The sequence below is a fragment of the Lolium rigidum genome, chromosome 7, assembly GCF_022539505.1.
Source record: "Lolium rigidum isolate FL_2022 chromosome 7, APGP_CSIRO_Lrig_0.1, whole genome shotgun sequence".
Taxonomy (NCBI): Eukaryota; Viridiplantae; Streptophyta; class Magnoliopsida; order Poales; family Poaceae; genus Lolium; species Lolium rigidum.
Genome location: NC_061514.1, coordinates 14,657,451 through 14,675,033, shown reverse-complemented (window position 1 = coordinate 14,675,033; position 17,583 = coordinate 14,657,451).

Here is a 17,583-nt window from a genome sequence, read left to right as displayed (position 1 = left end):
CTTTTCATGAATAGCACTTCAAGACAAGCATCAATAAGTCTTGCATAAGAGTTAACTCATAAAGCAATAATTCAAAGTAAAGGCATTGAAGCAACACAAAGGAAGATGAAGTTTCAGCGGTTGCTTTCAACTTATAACATGTATATCTCATGGATAATTGTCAATGCAAAGCAATATAACAAGTGCAATATGCAAATATGTAAGAATCAATGCACAGTTCACACAAGTGTTTTCTTCTTGAGGTGGAGAGAAATAGGTGAACTGACTCAACAATAAAAGTAAAAGAATGGTCCTCATAGAGAAAAAGCATCAATTGCTATATTTGTGCTAGAGCTTTGATTTTGAAAACATAAAGAGAGCATAAAAAATAAAGTTTTGAGAGGTGTATGTTGTTGTCAACGAATGGTAGCGGGTACTCTAACCCCCTTGCCAGACAAACCTTCAAAGAGCGGCTCCCATTTTATTTTATTTTTGGATGGCACTCCTTCCAACCTTTCTTTCACAAACCATGGCTAACCGAATCCTCGGTGCCTCGCCAACAATCTCATACCATGAAGGAGTACCTTTTTATTTTAGTTTTATTATGATGACACTCCTCCCAACCTTTGCTTACAAAGCCATGGCTAACCGAATCCTTCGGTGCCGTCCAACAATCACATACCATGGAGGAGTGTCTATTTTTAGTTTGTTAATTTGGGACTAGGAATCCCATTGCCAGCTCTTTTTGCAAAATTATTGGATAAGCGGATGAAGCCACTAGTCCATTGGTGAAAGTTGCCCAACAAGATTGAAAGATAAACACCACATACTTCCTCATGAGCTATAAAACATTGACACAAATAGGAGATACTAAGTTTTGAATTGTTTAAAGGTAGCACTCAAGCAATTTACTTTGGAATGGCGGAGAAATACCATGTAGTAGGTAGGTATGGTGGACACAAATGGCATAGTGTTGGCTCAAGTATTTGGATGCATGAGAAGTATTCCCTCTCGATACAAGGTTTAGGCTAGCAAGGTTGTTTGAGGCAAACACAAGGATGAACTAGTACAGCAAAACTCACATAAAAGACATATTACAAGTATTATAAGACTATACATCGTCTTCCTTGTTGTTCAAACACCTTACTAGAAATTATCTAGACCTTAGAGAGACCAATTATGCAAACCAAATTTTAGCATGCTCTATGTATTTCTTCACTAATAGGTGCAAAGTATATGATGCAAGAGCTTAAACATGAGCACAACAATTGCCAAGTATCACATTACCCAAGACATTATAGCAATTTACTACATGTATCATTTTCCAATTCCAACCATATAACAATTTAACGAAGAGGAAACTTCGCCATGAATATTATGAGCTAAGAACACATGTGTTCATTCGAACCAGCGGAGCGTGTCTCTCTCCCACACAAGCATGATGTAATCCAATTTATTCAAACACAAACAAAAATAGAAACAAACAAACAGACAGACGCTCCAAGAAAAAAGCACATAAGATGTGATGGAATAAAAATATAGTTTCAGGGGAGGAACCTGATAATGTTGTCGATGAAGAAGGGGATGCCTTGGGCATCCCCAAGCTTAGACGCTTGAGTCTTCTTGATATATGCAGGGGTGAACCACCGGGTGCATCCCCAAGCTTAGAGCTTTCACTCTCCTTGATCATAGTATATCATCCTCCTCTCTTGACCCTTGAAAACTTCCTTCACACCAAACTCGAAACAACTCATTAGAGGGTTAGTGGACAATAAAAATTAACATGTTCAGAGGTGACACAATCATTCTTAACACTTCTGTACATTGCATAAAGCTACTGGACATCAATGGATCAAAGAAATTCATCCAACATAGCAAAAGAGGCAATGCGAAATAAAAGGCAGAATCTGTCAAAACAGAACAGTCCGTAAAGATGGATTTTATTAGGCCACCAGACTTGCTCAAATGAAAATGCTCAAATTGAATGAAAGTTGCGTACATATCTGAGGATCATGCACGTAAATTGGCATAATTTTCTGAGCTTCCTGCAGGGCAGTGGGCTCAGATTCGTGACAGCAAAGAAATCTGGAACTGCGCAGTAATCCAAATCTAGTACTTACTTTTCTATCAACGGCTTAACTTGGCACAACAAAACTCAAAACTAAGATAAGGAGAGGTTGCTACAGTAGTAAACAACTTCCAAGACACAAATATAAAACAAAGTACTGTAGCAAAATAACACATGGGTTATCTCCCAAGAAGTTCTTTCTTTATAGCCATTAAGATGGGCTCAGCAGTTTTAATGATGCACTCGCAAGAAATAGTATGTGAAGCAAAAGAGAGCATCAAGAGGCAAATTCAAAACACATTTAAGTCTAACATGCTTCCTATGCATAGGAATCTTGCAAATAAACAAGTTCATGAAGAGCAAAGTAACAAGCATAGGAAGATAAAACAAGTGTAGCTTCAAAAATTTCAGCACATAGAGAGGTATTTTAGTAACATGAAAATTTCTACAACCATATTTTCCTCTCTCATAATAACTTTCAGTAGCATCATGAGCAAACTCAACAATATAACTATCACATAAAGCATTCTTATCATGAGTCTCATGCATAAAATTATTACTCTCCACATAAGCATAATCAAATTTATTAGTTGTAGTGGGAGCAAATTCAACAAAGTAGCTATCATTATTATTCTCATCAAGTGTAGGAGGCATAGTATAATCACAACAAAATTTACTCTCAGAAGTAAGTGGCACCAAAAGACCACTATCATTATCATCATCAGAAATAGGAGGCAAAGTATCATCAAAGAAAATTTTCTCCTCAATGCTTGGGGGACTAAAAATATCATGAAAACCAGCTTCCCCAAGCTTAGAACTTTCTATATTATTGTCAACAATGGTGTTCGAAACGTTCATACTAATATTACTACCAGTATGCAAAGAAGATTTCATAGGTTTTTTAATTTTCGCATCAAACAATCCATATTTTAAATCAGGAAATAGAATAAGAAGCTCACTCTTGTACATTATGCCAAACTAGTGTAAACAAGAAACAACAAGATGCAATTGCAGGATCTAAAGGAAATAGCTTCGAGCACACACACGACGGCGTCAGAAAAATACTTTACCTGAGACCGTAGTATGAGTGCCTTTTACCTTTCCTCCCCGGCAACGGCGCCAGAAAAGTGCTTGATGTCTACGTTCCCCCTCCTTTCCTGTAGACAGTGTTGGGCCTCCAAGAGCAGAGGTTTGTAGAACAAGCAAGCAAGTTTCCCTTAAGTGGATACCCAAGGTTTATCGAACTCGGGGAGGAAGAGGTCAAAGATATCCCTCTCATGCAACCCTGCAACCACAAAGCAAGAAGTCTCTTGTGTCCCCAACACACCAAATAGGTGCACTAGTTCGGCGAAGAGATAGTGAAATACAGGTGGTATAAATAAGTATGAGCAGTAGCAACGGTGCCAGAAAAGTGCGTGGCGTGTAGTTGATGGTGGTGGTATTGCAGCAGTAGTAACGCAGTAAAACAGTAAGTAACTCAGCAGTAGTAACGCAGTAGTAGTAAACAAGCAGTAGTAACTCAGCAGTATTTGGGAACAAGGCCTAGGGAATAGACTTTCACTAGTGGACACTCTCAACATTGATCACATAACAGGATAGATAAATGCATACTCTACACTTTTGTTGGATGATGAACACATTGCGTAGGATTACACGAACCCTCAATGCCGGAGTTAACAAGCTCCACAATAATGCTCATGTTTAAGTAACCTTTAGTGTAAGATAGATCAACGCTACTAAACCAAGTACTAGCATAGCATGCACACTGTCACCTTCATGCATATGTAGGAGGAATAGATCACATCAATATTATCATAGCAATAGTTAACTCCATAATCTACAAGAGATCATGATCATAGCATAAACCAAGTACTAACACGGTGCACGCACCGTCACCTTTGCACACATGCAGGAGGAATAAACTACTTTAATAACAAATCACTAGAGTAGCACATGGATAAATTGTGATACAACATGCTGCAATCTTAAAGAGATATAAATAAGCACCTCACTATGCCATTCAATGAGTAAGTATTCTGTGAAATCTAGCCTAAGAGACCCACACGGTGCACACACTCGTCACCTTTACACACGTGGGACGAGGAGTCTCCGGAGATCACATAAGTAAAACTCACTTGACTAGCATAACGACATCTAGATTACAAGCATCATCATATGAATCTCAATCATGTAAGGCAGCTCATGAGATTATTGTATTGAACTACATAGGAGAGAGATGAACCACATAGCTACCGGTACAGCCCCGAGCCTCGATGGAGAACTACTCCCTCCTCATGGGAGCAGCAGCGGTGATGAAGATGGCGGTGGAGATGGCAGCGGTGTCGATGGAGAAGCCTTCCGGGGCACTTCCCCGCTCCGGCAGGGTGCCGGAACAGAGATCCTGTCCCCGCATCTTGGCTTCGCGATGGCGGCGGCTGCGGCGGTTTCGTGGGTTTCGTCAATCCGTATCGGGTTTTCTGATCCAGGGGCTTTATATAGGCGAAGAGGCGGCGCGGGAGGGCTGACAGGGGGCCACACCATAGGGCGGCGCGGCCCCCTCCGGCCGCGCCAGCCTAGGGTTTGGTGGCCCTGTGGCCCCCTCTCGGTCCTTCCCGGGTGTTCTGGATGCTTCCGATGAAAATAGGAACTTTGGCATTGATTTCGTCCGATTCCGAGAATATTTCGTTACTAGGATTTCTGAAACCAAAAACAGCAGTAAAACGAGAACCGGCACTTCGGCATCTTGTTAATAGGTTAGTTCCAGAAAATGCACGAATATGACATAAAGTGTGCATAAAACATGTAGATAACATCAATAATGTGGCATGGAACACAAGAAATTATCGATACGTTGGAGACGTATCACCCCCCCCCCCCCCCTCCCACACACACACAAATTTTATCCTGCGTCCGCCACCACTAGTCATGTGCATATACGTGTGGTATATACGTATATGATTCCAAGTGCGGTGTCGTGTTGTGATTGCTTGTTTCCTAAGAAGATGGCATATATAAATATTGTTATATAGTCATCAATTTCCACACGTTTCATAGTTTCGTAGCTTGAAAAAGTTGAAATTTGAGACTTCATATCGGTAGTGCTACTTTTGGCACCCTAAAAGTGATACCCTCACATTCCCCAGGGCCAACAATTGGAAGAAGAGCAAAAGGTAGACAAAAATTCGCCTAAATCATTTGAAATTAGAGGAAATTCGCCGCATCGGCACCGATGTTGCAAACGACCATTTATTTATTATTAAAGTGTGACTAATTCTTAGTCAATTTTTCAGTTAAGTGATGCCATTCATGTGTAAGTAGTGAAATTTCAGTTGTAACTGAAAAAATCTTAGCTGCAACTCATGGCTAGGATGAATAACTATGCAAATTCTATGGTTTAGGACTAAACTAAGTTATTTTGACTCACTGAGAATTAGCAAAGGCTTTATTATTATATTATTATTATTTTTCCAAACGGGCTATCCCTTTTCCATTAGTTTCTCAATGGAAATACCATGTCGTTTTTATATATAACTAGGAAAATGGCCCTCACAAATGCGAGGGCGTCATCAAGGCTAGACCTATCATCACTCTTGCCATGGCAGCCGCCCGGGCTTCCGGCCGGCCGGCCGGCCGGCAGACTTATTTCCGTCCCTATTTCATATGTATTGGATACAAAATTAACACACTAAGCCTATTTTTTCCAGGCTTTAAAATTTTCCTAGGTCCACTTATGGACGTCATCTTTAGTTTCTTAGAGAGATGACCATTTTCTTTACTATGTCACAATTATCCTGGAAATAAATTTATGGCTTAGATGGTGCCATCATGAAAGAAGGCATATTAGCTCGGTCTGGGTCTCAAAGTTCTTGCATGGATTCAATTTTCTTGTTTATCAATTCACTAAGTTAGGGGTTCTTATTGCTCCACTTTTTTTTTTCTTCCATGCCACTTTGGAGAATTCGGCTAATTTGGTAGTATGTGTTGTGGACAGTGTGTCCACCGAAATCATGTGTATATCTATCTTAGGGTCCTACTATTGAAGTTCAAATTCTACTATAATTTCCTAGAATTTGAGAGATTAATTTAAGTTTTACATATTACAATTTATTACTTTCATACATTTGTTCATACAGGTATAAACGGTATATTAATCAATTCATTTTCGAAGTCTTTCATATATTTTCTTGCCACAACGTGAATTCTTTCGTATATATGCCACCCTGTTCTAGGATAGTAGTATTCCTATGGCTTGACATGTGCGCGCACCCACACATAAGCTAAATGGAGGCACCGTCATCTTTGCAGTCTTTGTTCCCACTAATCAGTTTAATTTAGAGTTGGCTTCGCGTACATGTATCTAAATTTGGCGTACATTTCACTCACATAAATCATTTAGCGTAGCTAAGTGAATCGTATGGCATCTGGATTCTTTTTGTATTGTCCATCCAATGTACAGAAGCAACTGGACCCATTCGTTAGCCGCCGTGTTTATTTCATCCAAAACATACTCCTTATGCATATATTTTAAATCTCCATCATTAATATACATAGCTAACAAAGATTAAATGAGTCATATTATTTAGCACATGTGGAAGAACACGGTGGCTTCTTTTCATTCTTATATTGATTTTAGTATATAATACATAAATTCAACATTATTCACAGTAAAATATATCTAGATATATCTATATCTACACTAAGCTTAGTAACTTATTTTCGACCGGATATATACAGTGCGTATTTTCGATGGTCTGATGGATTAACTAATAATAGGTTTATTTCCATGTGAATTCAGCCAGCAAATACATGTATGTACATGTATGTATATCTCGAAATTCAGGTGCTCTAGTTGCGGCACCGTGTACCCCGTTCGTGTCCAGCTATTTTTTTACTTGACGTATATCAAGCATTTTTATTCTTTGTTTAAATACACATGGTTTATGTAGCTAGTGTCCTGATATATCACGTCCTTTCACCTTTTCCGTTCTGAACAAATACATCTAGCTAGTGTCATAGTATATCATGTTTTGTTATTTTCTGGTTAGCATGTGGTTCTTCTTTTTTAAACATACACATGTAGCTAGCTAGTGTTCTGGCAAGTCACTCCTTGAACTTTTTATCGATCTATGACCCACGTACGTGGATGTGAAAAGGGAAAGAGAAATAAAAAATGAAAGTTGTCTCATGGAAAGGTACGGAATAGCTCGTGTTGGACTAATTAACTGGACATGTCTCGCATATTTGTTACGTAAATCTCATAGTTAATTTAAAATCCTAGCCATATATTTTAGATCTAACTATCAAAAGTTTATTATGATGATGTGGATTAACGTGGTATCTCTATTTTAATCATATGTATCTTGCTTTTAGTAGATAACTAGGAAAATTGTCCGTGCGTTGCACCGGGAGAAAGCATAAGGCTGCACTTTATTGCTTTGTCTCCGCCAAAACCGTCATAATACTGGGTCATGAGTATTTTTTGGAGCTAGGCCAGTAACATCACACTTGGTTTGTCGTTTTAGTTTAGATATATTAAAATGTATGTAGACATGTTTTAATTATAGATATGTTTACACCTAAAAAAATTAAGACACTTATTTTTTAAGACAGAGAAAGTACTTGGGAGGCCTTTTTGTCTCGTTTTATTTTCCCTTCCGTTCACCCGCAAGAATCTCAAACATATCTAGGGAGCAATCGACACAAGTCAGAGGTCCACGTTTTTCTATAATCACCACTAGATTTTATTGTGCGCCTTGGCGCACAATCCCGTAAAGTTTATGTCAATGTTTATTTTATATATATTTGTAAATATCGATGATAAGCAAGCATAATAAAGAGTGGATTAAACAACATATCAGTGGATTAAACACAACATATCAGTGGATTAAACACAACAATAAATTAGAAAAATACACTACATAAGTGTCAAAAGTGTCTGCAAAATGTCAGGAAAGAAAAATCAAAGTATGTCAAGGAGATGTGCCCGTCCATATGAAGTACAATATTCTCCATTTCTCAAAAAAAAAGTACAATATTCTCCACCTTTAAGTCTTGGTACATCATACCCGAAGATAAATAATATTAGATAACGCCTCTGGCGGCGGCAAGACGGGAGGCGCACAAGTGCGGCGCTGTGCCGCCACATGGGGCGAGAGGATTACGAAAGGAATTTCAGTTCTTACCCGACGACGAACTGTGTATTTCATTATGTCTCCGGCTACCTGTGCTGGACAAATTAAACCGAGCTCGAAATAACAGGAAATTCTTTATCCACGATGCTGCGCTTGGCATCTGGCCCTTCGTACGGCTGATCATGTTGTAATACACTTGATAATAAGCTAATAAAAACAATGTGTTATCATTTACACAAATCGATGATATTGCAAAGATGAAGTAGTAGTAATAGATCCTATTTTTACCATCTAATTTTTGTCGCTTGCATCCTCACAGTGTGATATAGTACTCACCAGTCATCTATTTTGTCTTATCCTTGCTCCTCACAGCATTTCTCTCGAGGAGTCCTAGTACGATCCCCTTTCTCCTAGCTCAAGCACATCGCGATCCAGCAAAATCCTCTCTCCTATTTCCGAGAACTACACAACTATTTCCTCAATCTAACTATCCTCTTTCCTCCCCAATGTCTCCCGAAAGAAGTGGCATCCCCGATAGCTGAGGCATTGGTTCGCTACTCTCAGACCCATATGCTCCACAAGCTTACTACCACTATTGTATCTTTCAATCTCTTCCCTAAAGCTCTTTTTTTCAGTGTAATCAGTCTGATGTATTCCCGCAGAGTTCATTGGCTACTGCAATTTTCTCGTGCGGATTCGGTCGCCTTGGACCAAATCGAGGTAATCCCGCGCCCAGCTGCTACTCGCCTTGCCATTCTCCACCGAGCCGTCCCTATCAAGCAACAATCCATGTCGTAATTCTAGGTCTCTGCTATCCTCTGGAGTTGTGAAGGGTGGATTGGTTATGCACTAATTTAGCACTCTCCTACTTGCTACAGATGTATGTGGGCGGTGCTTTCCTTTTGCCGCTGTATGCTGTAGAGTTCACCGGTATATCAGAACATGGGAGGAGGTTGGACAGAAATGATGGATGCAGAAAGCGGATGAAAGCCAAGGGAGAAGCAAGCAGGTCGAATAAATACACTGGAGGCAAGCAACACGAAGGAGGCTTGAAGGCAAGCGGCGTTGATCGAAGCAACACGCATATGGGCAGAAGCTGACCTGACAGCGGCCGGTTTTCACCTCTTAATCAATCGTTCATATTGCAATGCGCCAAAGGTAAATTTACCTTTGAATCATAATTATACTATCTTGTGAATTGATTGTGTCATGAAAAACCATGCAAGGAATTGTATACTATAAGACTGTGCGATCTGATCGCCTGAGTAGTGTTCCTATATGTGGTTCCCAAGACCTGTTTTTTTGTCTCTATAGGGGGGAAATCATCACAGTGAATGAAATTTTACATAAAGCTAAACAAAAAAGAACATATCAGGCCCTCCAATCATATTTTTCGACATATATAACTGTTGAATGGAGTAGCACTGTGGAAAGTAGGCTGAACTGTGGAAAGTAGGCTGACAATCCGATTGATGTCATCCACAACAAGGTAGAGCATCATTCCCACAAGACGTAATAATAAAATGGGCCATAGATGAAGAATATGGCTACCATCATTCGATACGAAAGCCTCGTTCTTATTAGAAAAAACTTCAGTACAAGGTAGATGCCAGCTGAACTTTTCAAAGCAAGTTTTGGCAAACACACAAGCAACAATATCAAGATCAACCATGAGCATCAGAAGAAAGCAAAGCGCATGACCATCAAGATCAACTACAACTAAGACTACCAATCAGTCATGAGAATCACAAAACAAAAATCTTCAGGTGCACAACATCCATACGTTTCTAGCACATCCTACCAAGAGTCCAAAGCGGAAAAATACGACAAACCACCTGACGTACCTGCTGAAATGCATCCTGAAAACAAAGGAACAACGGACAATATTAGCTCTCCGAGTACACACCATATATACATTAGAAAGCATAAGAACACAAAGAATTTGTAGAAACATTCAGAGAGGTTCTACACATTTGAGACCACATGAAGATTTTTTGTTTTGTTTATATGGTCTGTCACCCACTGCTGGAGAAATGCTGTCATCTAAAAATTCTATCGATGGGGGGTATTTTGTTCAAGGGGCAAAAAAGTCTAAAGCTGTTTATTAATCTCAATGTTACATGGTTTATTACTCATTAGGACAGTCAAGTTTCCACAAAGCACTTCATGCTGCGGGTATTGTAAAAGTTGTCAACTGGAGCTTGAGCATATGATGCACAGCTGAAGCTTTCCCCTGATGTGGTGCCCCAAATTCCATGAAAACTTTCTAGGCATGGTCTGAACAACCCAAAGCAGCAAAGAGTGTCAAAAATGTCACAATATTGTGTGAGCAATCGTAAAATAAATAACAGAGCATAATCACCCACGTGGCAAGTACATGGATACCTACATAGTCGATAAAGAATACGAAGTTAATATGCCAATAGTATGCTTCATTTTTAGCACTCAACGTATGATGTTCTTATGCACAACAAAATATCTGGTGTGCTACAATCCTCCAAAAATAACATTATCTTTACCGAGCCACAAAAGGAATTCTCAACTTAGTACCAAAACCCAAAACTTTGGACTAACACTACTGCATACTCCATAGGTGTTGCCACTGGAGTAAAAGATATCATGGCAACCTTGAATCAGTTGTGAAGACATACATTCAACATGAGAACTTTATAAGACCTGAAGTGTTGCAGTTGACATGGTAGTATGGTACATAGCCAGAAGAACAATTTTATCTAACTTACCTGTAAGGCCAATCAAATCTTCGCCTTTACGTGCCTACGTACTGTATGCCATAATAAACCTACAAATATGTATGTAATTACAGGCGTTTCTACCTTAATTTAACAATGGCATGCAGTATTTCTACCAATTGGAAAGGTTGAAAGGAAAATTAATCCAGGAGAGCTAATTTCTATTTTGATGCAGTAGTACTACCTTTGTTTTTTTCTCAAATGAAACAATATATAACTATGAAGGCCAACTTAAGAAAAGTGCAATAACAATTAGAGCTAATAGGTACAAACATACCTTGTCTCACGTACAAAATATAATAATCAGCAGGCGATAGGCATCCACAAAGGCTATTAACGGCGCCATTTATAAAATCCAACATGTGAGACAACCTAAATTGATATAATGCATAACTGTCAAGCATAACCTAAAAAGGAGCATACATACCAGGATGCATTAATAATAGATCAAAGATACCCCAAATAAATCATTCTGATGCTAGATATATCCATTGTCATTCAGTTTAGGCAAACTAAGAACCTCTGAATATATTACTCTTTGTTGCGATCATTTATAGTTATTCATAATTTATCCTGGGATGCTATGAGATTGCTGGAAATGATGCATGATCAGTTCCTTAAACATACTGTATACTCTTCCTTCTTAATAATATTAAGCAAATACTTAATTGATGTGAATTTCAAGTTGTGAGCATTTTGTTAAGAAAAAACATTATCTACCATCAAAGCCCTCTGAGATTCCAAGTTGTGAGCATTTCCATTATTGTTATTAATGTGTTAGTTGTCTCATAAAAGGACATCACTTTAATCACAACTCCAGTGATGTTTTTTTGGTTCAAAGAAGCTACTTTTATTCTGCCTTCGAGGGAATATGCTTTAATCCGAGGAAATTACTGGGGACCCTTGCTATATTATGTGTGGTGAAATTTGTACATGGTCTAACAGATAAATAAGGGTTCCGTTTTGCACAGCTGCTGCAGCCCCTCATCTATTTTTGCAATTGAATTATCTTAATTTTGATTACTTTATATTGAGAAATTTATTCCTCATTTGACAGATCAGAAGCATCTATAGATCCATGAAAGTGCCCTCCTAATTTTCACTGACGGTGTCAAATATATGATCTAACTATTGCAACAAGGTAAGATATTATATATGGTTATCTCGGAAATTCAATTCGGCTCCCGGGTGCGTATGCTCACTCTACCAAAAAATCATATTTCGAAATGTTAAAAAATTTAGATAAAAATTTCTACATGTACATCTCCATAATGTATGTGGATTCACCAAGTTTCACGAAAAAACAATATTTTTTGTGGTCTATGTAAAAAGGAGAAACTTTATCTTGTGAAAAGCATTATTTTTAGCACTGAATTTTATCTTTTTCACACACGTCACATGATAAGTCGATTTGTTATGAAACGACTTTGTGAACGCGTAGCACGTGAAGATGTACGTACGAATTTTTTGTTTCAATTTTTTTAAAATTTAAAATATACGTAAGATGCATTTCAAAATATAGGGAGCATATGCACCCATGTTCTAAAACACCACTCCCTGGTTATCTGCTTCTCAATTTTATTTTGGCATCCATACATGATACGACATATTCTTATTTTATAAGAATTCTCTTGAATTATGTTCTTAAGTACAAAAATAAAACAATAGAGCACACATCAGATATAGATAGTGATCCATCAAAGCATATATAACATTACAAATGTCTAATAATTCCTCAACTCGGTAGCTGCAAATAAAATAGTAGATAACTAAGAATGCTAAGTTGAAAAAAAAAGTAACTGCGGTGAATAAGCAGAAGCCTAATTTATCGCACAAGAGGTACAAAATAGTAAAGCAAAGCAGCAGGTGGTAAGGAGAAGCTAACGGAACAAATACATTAGAATGTATTAAGAAGATGAAAGTTACCTCCAAAGTCATTATGAAGCTAGGTAATTCCTTAGTCATTCAGTTGAGGTAAAGTAAGCACCTGGAAATATATATATATATATATTACTGTTAAGTTGCAATTTAACTGTGATTATGGAACTAAATAGGTAACTACTGACTGAGAAGTAAAATATATTAGGATCAATTATCTATGCCAAGTGATGAATTATTGAGGCCTACCACTACAAGTGACGAAGTACAAACCATGCCAGGTCTTGAGCATGTCAGTTGTTACCTATAAATACGATGCCAGGTCCTGAAATATAAATACCATCCGCTTTACTATATAAAAGTTAGGATAACAATATCATGAGCATGTCTTGTAAAAAGGAAACATATTGGCATTGGCATATCATATGGTGAAGGGAAACATTGGACTGAAAATGTCAATGGTGAACCAATATCCGTCAACAAAACTAAATCAATGTGTGATCCTAGCAGGGTAAAAGGTGCATCAAGTACATGAGTCTGTCACTTTTTGCTGCATAATTCCAAGGAGGGCCTCAGCCTCTCGTTTTCACATAGATTGACCCAATCCTAGTGCACCAAATCTTGGAGCATGCCAAATAAGTTTAATTAAAAACATTGTTTACCTTGTTGGGATTCCGCATGTCAAAAGTAGGGTAACACATCAAAGTTTGAACATTGGCTACATTTCCATGAATGTCTGGGGTAGCTTGTAGAGGAAACCACTATTTACAACCTATTCGGAATATGGACATGTATAAGCTCATATGTCATAAAACTGATCTCTACTTCCGTGGCACAATAAGATTGTTCTCAAAAAGCAATAATTCTACAAGTAGCAATCAACTTACCAAATAGTCATTACACCACTTGTTATAGAACTCCAAAAGGTCATCGTCCCAAACTTGAAATGAGTTTTGAGTGATGATGTTAAGGTAGCAAACGGATCGATCATATTAGTAGCAGAGTTGTATTCACTCACTGTAAGATCAGTGACCGGATAACTTACGTAAATTTCTCGAGAATATATTAAGATACATTGCACGGAACATAACCCACATGCTGGAGCATGCTTTTGAAAATTAGAACATACCAAGACATTTACTTTTAAATGCACCGCCCGCTGCACTATCATGGTTAAATGTGTAAGCTACAGAATTTCTATCGCTTGTTAGCTAAGATGAACAAAAATAGTTAAGAAAAGAAAACATACCATCCTCATCCTCATATCCAACTGGGATCATGCCAAGATGAATTTCACGCCTCCGAGCATCCACATCAATGGAAGACTGAGCACGTGGAATAATCTCTGCATGCAAAACAAAAGACATGCCAATTGGCAAGTCCGCAAGTGAGATGGAAAAAAGCAATCCCATCATCTACCAGGAAGATAAAAAACATTAAGTGAAATCACATAGTGAGAAACGGAAAGAACGCGAAGGCGTAGACAATTTTATGTAAAGAAAACGGAGAAACCCTTCTTTATAGTAGTCCGAAATTAAATATAAAGTAAGTGTGTGAACAATATTTTTCAGCGGAAATACCTGAACACATGAAAAATTGGAGAATCCAGAGGCTTATATCACTCAGCATAGAATTCACAGGGATGTATAGTTTACTGCTGGCATAGACTTGCATTTTGTTGGCCTTCCCATGGTTTGACCACTTACAGCTTCAGCCCATCTCCACCTCTGCAAAAAATGCTAGTGCTCAAACCTGCGTGGAGTATGCAAAAATGCTAGTTTACTGCTGGCATAGACTTGAATTCCCCGTAGCAAAAAGACATTCAATATCCAAATAATCCGAGTCACCAAAATCATAACAACTATGCAATTGACTGCGTGGAGTATATGAGGATCCCAACTTATTCTAGTAAAATATATTCCTGTGACATATAAATGGCCTTCACCAGCACACAATATTTTGGTACACAAAACATGATTTTTTGCATTGAATAGTAGGCAGCCGCCACCGAGAATTCCTATTAAATTGTTTTTTGGATCAAATAATTAGCTGGCATCACCGAGAGTAACCCAGGTGCACAACAACACCTGCATGAGAAAACAAAATGTCCAATATCAAACAATGACAAAGTATGGATGTGGTACGAATGGAATGCCAAAGAAACCAGTGAGGAAAATTTAAAAGACAGAGATTAAACGTTAGCTAATCGACCACTGTAACCGAGAAATCCAATATATTGTCATCTTATTTAACTTGGAGATGAAACATGAGCTAATTGACCACTTTATCAAGCACTATATAAGCAGTAGAAAAGGATCCACACAAACCAAAACGTGATGGCGGCTAGGGTTTTCAGAGCGGGTCGCTGGCCCGCACTTGACCTGCGCCGATGAAGATGGTGAGCCCGGAAGTGGTTGTCCCCTGCCGCTGCTGGCCTCCATGGCAGGCTGATAGGTGAGTTTGGAGGTGGCGATGACCCGTATTCTTGCTCCTTGCCACCATCTATCTTCGGCGACCTCAATCCCCTTCGCGCCACCTCGGTCTCCGGCGGCCTCCGAAGAGTCTCCCGGCTGCTGAGCCCCGCTCCGGCACCTCCTCCTCCACCTCCTCCTCTCTTGGGCGGCGCGCTGCTCCCGCAAACGCACACGCCCCCATCCGCTTCTCCGCCTAGCAAGCGGCGGAGGGGATCCTCGCCGGCCGCCCCGGGCACAACGGAGTTGAGGAGGACGGGCGAGGCAGAGGCGCAGGGTATGGCGCGAGGTGAGAGAGGAGGGCGGGCGAGGATGGGAGAGAGGAGGACGGGCGAGGCGATGGCGGCGATGGGAGAGGAGGACGGGCGAGATGGGGGAGGGGCGCGGCGTTTGGGGGAGCGTGGGGATAGGGTTGAGGATTTTGTCTCACGTTGGGCTCAGCCCAGCCAATCAAATGGCGACACGTGGCCCACTCGGTGGAGTAAGAAAAGAGGAAAACTGCCCAGCCGGGGCGCGCGACGTGCCTTACGTGGATGCGCTGTGAGAGCTCCATGGGAGTGCAGCAATCATACCTTTAGATTGCCCCACGGTCGGTCCTTTTAATTTCTTTAAAGGTGCTTGCTCTTTTCTACTCCTTTCAATTACGCACCATGCAAAGCCTACAATTCTGTGGCGATTTCTTTCAGTTCTGCAAGAAGACAATTCTGTGGCGATTCCCGAGCCCACGATTCCTTTCCGCTGTGCCCACGATTTCTTTCAGTTCTGCTGCGATTCCCAAGTCGCTGGTTGGCAGACACTTGCTAATGTATATAAACAGGTAAATCTTGTTGTTACAAAGCAAGGTGGGACTAAATTTAACTCTATTTTATTGTAAAAATAAAGGGTAAACCCCAATGGACGAGCCAACCAAGAGCCTGGCCGAGCAAGCCTAGCGGAGGCCCAGCTAGGAGTCAACGCAGCCCCTCCACTCAACATTATCTGCCAGCCCCAAGCACACTGTAAGGCTGCTCATAGTGGGGAGTAACTTAGACTAGTAACATATGCCATGTTACTAGTATAGGTTACTACCTTCATAGTGGGTAGTAACTCATATGTGGTGTCATGTATTGTGTCATTTATTATGTTGTAGACTCATTTTGCCTTGGGGTGTGTGATGTTATGGTAACATAGCTAGTTACCACCTCCCTCTCTTTCTTCATTTATTCGCATGCCATGTCACCAAAATGCCTTGAGATGTGTGATGTTACTAGTCAGGGTGCAAGCGGTAGCGGGCCGACTGCGGCGCCGCAAATTAGGCCCAGTTAACTGCATATGCGAGCATCCACGGAAATTAGAAAGAAAAAAACGGCGTATGCGGGCCAGCCCGCAGATGCCACATATCACCGCATATCGTAGTCAACGAGGCAGCCATCGACTGGGATTCCGCGGATTCCTCCTTCGTCTCCGCCACTGGAGCGTCGCCATGGCCGCCATAGCTGCAATTCCTCCTCCGGCCCCGCCACTTGAGCGTCGCCATGGCCGCCATGCGCCATAGCTGCAGTTCCTCGCCTCCTCCCTCGATCCCGTCCCTCCAATCAGCATCCCCAAGGTCGGTGACGGGCAGTCGCGGGCTAGGTCGGCAATGGCGCCAAGCAGGTTAGATGGCGGAGAACCACCTCCTGGCACGGATGGCGTGGGGAGGGTGGCTGGCCAAGAGGTCAATGGCGGCGAATCAGAGCGTGGCACATACGGGATGGGCCGAGTCATTGTCCCTTCCTCTGCTGAAACAACTGCACATGCAGGAGCCCGCATGAGTCCGATTAATTTGGCTGGCCTTCCGCGGCGTCCTACTTAACTATCGCGGGCTGATGTGGCGCTTAAGCGGGCCCCCGCGTTTAATCCCACTTACATCCTGAGTTACTAGCTATGTACTTTCACTATGAGTAGTCTAACTGTATTCATGAAGGAGATGCGGGGCTGCTGCCAGCCGAGCGGTGTGCAAGGGGTGGGCGCGCGCCGCCGGCCACGCGGGATGCGTGAGCAGTCTCACCGCATCAGCGAGCAGTATATGCTGAGCCCTGCATCACGCGGATCTGGGTAGCGGCCAATAGTTCCTTGGTCGCGCGGATCCCGGCAGCGCCTCACCCTCTTTGTATACTTTGTATAGACATCAGCCAGACTTCCTACTTGTGAATCTTTCATATTAGAAATAGTAGTAGGTAATAACAGTGCATCACAGATTTCAAAGCGAGGAATCTGCACAGTGGGTCAAGCATTAATGCATGCCGTGGACGTTGTAATCCGATGCTTTAGTCAAGCTTAGAGCA